Raw genomic sequence first — 5,134 nt, forward strand, 5'->3', positions numbered from 1 at the left:
AGGAGTGCCAGGAGGTTATAGAGGAGAAGAATGCAGCGCGGGCTGCAATGCTGCAGCATGGAACGCGGCAAAACGTGGAACGATACAGACTGAAGCGGAAGCAGCAAACCCGCCTATTTCGGGACAAAAAGCGCCGCCTGGAAGAGGTGGAGTGCCAAGAGATGGAGTTGCTGTACCGTTCTCAAGAAACGCGGAAGTTCTATGAGAAGCTCAACACATCCCGTAAAGGCTTCGTGCCGCGAGCTGAGATGTGCCGGGATAAGGATGGGAGCATCTTGACGGACGGACGCGAGGTGATCGAAAGGTGGAAGCAGCACTACGATGAACTCCTGAATGGCGCAGAGAACACAGGCACAGAAGGTCAGAACAGCGAAGGCGATGGCTACGTCAGCACAGCGGACAGCGGAAACCAACCAGCTCCCACGATGGGGGAAGTTAAGGATGCCATTCAACAGGCCGCTGGCAAGGATGATATCGGAGCCGAACTCATCAAGATGGGCCCGGACAGGTTGGCCGCTTGTCTGCATCGGCTGATAGTCAGAATCTGGGAAACGGAACAGTTACCGGAGGAGTGGAAGCAAGGCGTTATATGCCCTATCTACAAAAAGGGCGACAAATTGGAGTGTGAAAATTATCGTGCAATCACCATCCTAAACGCCGCCTACAAAGTGCTATCCCAGATTCTCTTCCGTCGTCTATCACCTATAGCAAACGAGTTCGTGGGAAGTTATCAAGCAGGTTTCATCGACGGCCGCTCGACAACGGACCAGTAGGTGAATTCCGGCGAACAAATTCTTCGAAGAGAAGAAATTTTCTTCCATTACGTACCAGCAAGAAAATTTTCTTTTCTTCGAAGAAAATACGCGCCGGAATTCGCCTACAGATCTTTTCCGTGCGGCAAATCCTCCGGAAATGCCGTGAGTACCAGGTCCCTACGCACCATTTGTTCATCAATTTTAAGGCGGCATACGATAGTATCGACCGCGTAGAGCTATGGAAAATCATGGACGAGAACAGCTTTCCCGGGAAGCTCACAAGATTGATCAGAGCAACGATGGACGGTGTGCAAAACTGCGTGAAGATCTCGGGCGAACACTCCAGTTCGTTCGAGTCTCGACGGGGACTACGACAGGGCGACGGACTTTCGTGCCTGTTGTTCAATATTGCGCTTGAATGTGTTATGCGGAGAGCCGGACTTAACAGCCGAGGCACGATTGTCACGAGATCCGGACAATTTGTTTGCTTTGCGGACGACATGGATATTATTGGGAGAAAATTTGAAACGGTGGCAGATTTGTTCACCCGCCTGAAACACGAAGCAACAAGAGTCGGGCTAATGGTGAATGCGTCGAAAACAAAGTACATGCTGGTTGGCGGAACTGAGCGCGACAGGGCCCGCCTAGGAAGCAATGTTACGATAGACGGGGATACCTTCGAGGTGGTGGACGAGTTCGTCTATCTCGGATCCTTGTTGACGGCTGACAACATTGTTAGTCGGGAAATACGAAGGCGCATCATCAGCGGAAGTCGTGCCTACTATGGGCTCCAGAAGAAACTGCGGTCAAGAAAGATTCACCCCCGCACCAAATGCACGATGTACAAAACGCTCATAAGACCGGTAGTCCTCTATGGGCATGAGGCGTGGACTATGCTCGAGGAGGACTTGCAAGCTTTTGGGGTTTTCGAACGCCGAGTGCTAAGGACGATCTTCGGCGGCGTGCAGGAGAACGGCGAAGGATGAACCACGAGCTCGCTCAACTCTACGGCGAACCCAGTATCGTGAAGGTAGCTAAAGCTGGAAGGATACGCTGGGCAGGGCATGTTGCAAGAATGCCGGACAACAACCCTGTAAAGATGGTGTTCGCTACGAATCCAGTCGGAACAAGAAGGCGTGGGGCACAGCGAGCTAGGTGGATTGACCAGGTGCACCAGGACCTGGAGAGCATGGGTCACAGTCGAGGATGGAGAGAAGCGGCCATGAACCGAGTGAATTGGCGTAATATTGTTGGCGAGGCTTCATCAAAATAATTGATGTAAAGCCAAATAAGTAAGTAAGTAATGCTGAGGAAATTACAAATGTTTTTTCAGTGTGTTTTTTGAAAAATGTTACAACTTCAAGTAAAAAATAGTAAACAAAGTTCAAAGAATGTTTTTAAAAAAATACATACGAAGTAAAAATAACTCTTTGCCTTTCAAATGCGGCTTAGAGAGTTTCAATTGAACGTGTAATTGCAGAGATATAGACTGAACACTTTTGTATACTGATAAAATTCCTCATATTGTCAGCATGTGTGGCCCACATAGATGTTTGCAATTTGTGATAAAAAATGGTACCTATGTGTGATACAAATAGTTGGGGTTCATTTTAACGGATATTGAATTTATGTGTCAGCACAAATACAAAACATCAACCTCACTAATGTTTATAATGAATGCAGGTTTCATATTAAATTCTGAGTTGGTTCAGTGACATTCTAAATCAGAAGACTATTTTTTTGCAATTATATGTATTTATTTTCTTGCATTTGATTTACCGCTAATAAATCTGTTGACTAAAATTCGTGATTTGGAATCCAGCACTACACTGTATTGCATGGTACAGGCAAAACCTTCCGACTCGTTCGAAGGAAAGATTCGAGGGCATCGGTAATTAGTTGATGGAGATGATCTGGGTCCTCAAAGGGGAAACAAGTTACTTGCACCACGGAAACCAGGCCCTGGTGGAATAGTTGGCAGGAACAATGTGAAGAGCTGCCGATTTTTCATGCTGCTTATGATACTGGGTATCTTTCAGGTTGGTCACAAAACTTGAAATTCGATCAAACGAAACCGGTAATCACGAATCGCTGAAATGGAATTATCAAGCTCTGTAATAAACTGAATGATAATGTTGTATCTTTGATACTTACTGAATTAAATGCTGACTGAAAATTTTCCTGCCGGTTACACAAGTATGAGCAACAACAAAATGGTTGCTGTCCAGTTTCGACCTTGTCTGTCGATGTTCATGACGGTTCATTCTCCATATAGGCATTATGTGTGAAACTACATAGATTTTTGGTATGTGTTTTCACACATATTTTTGATTTAATAGCACTCTGTCATGAACTTTGGATGAATCCTATTTATTTGAAATTAATGTGTGAGATTGTTTTTAACAATGATGTGTCGTTACACATACAGAAAATGAATGCAATTTTTGCAGTGTATGTTTTTTAGGGGGTGAACCCAAACTTATGCACGGGAGTGTATGCTTAGAATTCCGGACACTTCTGTGTATCTGTTATATTTAAAGATTTTGTAAGTATTTCATTCAATTTGAATAGAAATTACTAATTTTGTGCACTTTATCAAAGATAATTTCACCAGTTTTCCGTACATGCTCCAGTTACATTTGTTTATGAGCATTCTAAAATATGGTGAGCGTTGTGGGAAATTTGAACCACTCTCTCCTATTGCTGCCTCTCGTTCAGCAACATGTAGCATCTAGAACTAAACTCGTCCCATTGTTAGAGAATTATTCCACCAGAACAAAAATAAAACATACACATTTTTTAACTGACAGTTTTATAAGCACTTCTGACACCACAAAATGACGTGCAAATCCAGTCTAACTGAGCTAAATGCGGTAACACAAAGTAACCAAAGGATACTTAGCAACCATGACCCATATCACCGCCACCCTAGCATAGAAAATCAAATTTTGACTTCGCCTTCCTTGTTAAAAATCAATAGAAATATTAGTAGTAGAACGCTAATGGCGCTGTTCTCACAAAACTGAATTAGTTTATTATCACCTTTAACTGTATCTTTTCATTGTTTTTTTCGATGCCATGTTGTTGTGGATGATTTTAAAATTTATTTGACACTTTGAGGACCGGTACTCAAGCTGTCACCGCGTGGCAAACTAGATGTTGGTAACACGAACAGTAGCGACATTAGCATTCTTAGGTTAATGCTTCTACTTAAAAATCTTACCGCGTTTAGTGTTCCCGCATTTGATATTTGGATTTCAAACGCACACAGCAATATTTAAAAGCACATTTCACTCCATATCCGATGGTGTCCGGCTTTTGAAGCAGCTGAAAATCATGCTTCGTACTACGAACGCAGACATTTAATCGTTTTAAAAACTATTTTAACACATAATCCAGTGAATTTCACTGCCTGCCGACGTGAATACACTTTTCTTATTCTGTTTATCGCATTGAATGGAATAGAAACGAATATTGGATACCAAATCTGATTGTATGTTGACTGAGCACCAGTCTTAACAAATTGTTTACCAGAGATTAAAATCCACGAACGATTTGACACGCACAACATTTTTGTTATTATTTTAACTATTTAAAAGCCTACTGCGATGCATTAACACTTAAAATAAGCTTCTTATTCCAACGAATCGATCTGTATGTAAAGTATCTTAGTTTCACATAGTCTTCACACCCAGAAAGTTTCATTGAATTCTGAAGGGGTGCTGCCAATCCCTTTGTCGAGTTGGCGTGAAATCCGTCAATAAGTTTCAATAGGTTTACTATATATAGGCGCAAGGGAGGTCATATTTTAAGCAAAACTAATTATTTCGATCATTTTTTGAACAAAATCAAGCTGTGTATCAATTACTTGCTTGAATATTACATACATTATGCAAACTTTCAAGGTGGCTTTCGAAGCGTCCGGCAATTCTATGCAAAACGGTATCCTGACTTCTTAGGAAGATGGCGTCTTCATCAAAGTTGTTCAGTATCTCAAGACTATCATTGTTTGAGCAATGGAATTCGAAATTTTCGTTTTGAAAATATCTCAGGATCCTGACAACTTAGAAAGTTGACGTTTTCGACAAAGCTTTTCAGTAGCTCAAGATCTATAATTATTTTACCAGAGAGAACCCAGTTTTTGCCACCAAGTGGTGCTAGGGAGTACTGAACTTTCAGGAACAAACCAGCCGCGCGTTGCTCGTATAGAGAAGTGCAAAAGTAGAGGAGGACGTGGCAAGATGGCCACCCGGGGCAAGATGAGCAACCCTCAATTTTGATACTGAGTGAATAAATTTGAATAAAATATCGTTATACACTGCTGAATTGAGGTTCATATTACTACCACTTGATAAACATTATTAAACATAATATGAATT

The 5,134-nt window shown here is 42.2% G+C and overlaps 1 long non-coding RNA gene across 1 annotated transcript; it reads right to left on the reverse strand.

The window, feature by feature from the left end:
• Positions 1-2,490: 2,490 nt before the first annotated feature.
• Positions 2,491-3,041, reverse strand: LOC110679558. Its single transcript, XR_002502586.1, has 2 exons — positions 2,910-3,041; positions 2,491-2,846 (listed from the first exon to the last, which is right to left on the reverse strand). It is a non-coding gene; the product is annotated as an uncharacterized LOC110679558 (long non-coding RNA).
• Between the last annotated feature and the right edge of the window lie 2,093 nt (positions 3,042-5,134).

Source organism: Aedes aegypti, chromosome 3 (genome assembly GCF_002204515.2).
Source record: "Aedes aegypti strain LVP_AGWG chromosome 3, AaegL5.0 Primary Assembly, whole genome shotgun sequence".
In the NCBI taxonomy this organism is placed as follows: Eukaryota; Metazoa; Arthropoda; class Insecta; order Diptera; family Culicidae; genus Aedes; species Aedes aegypti.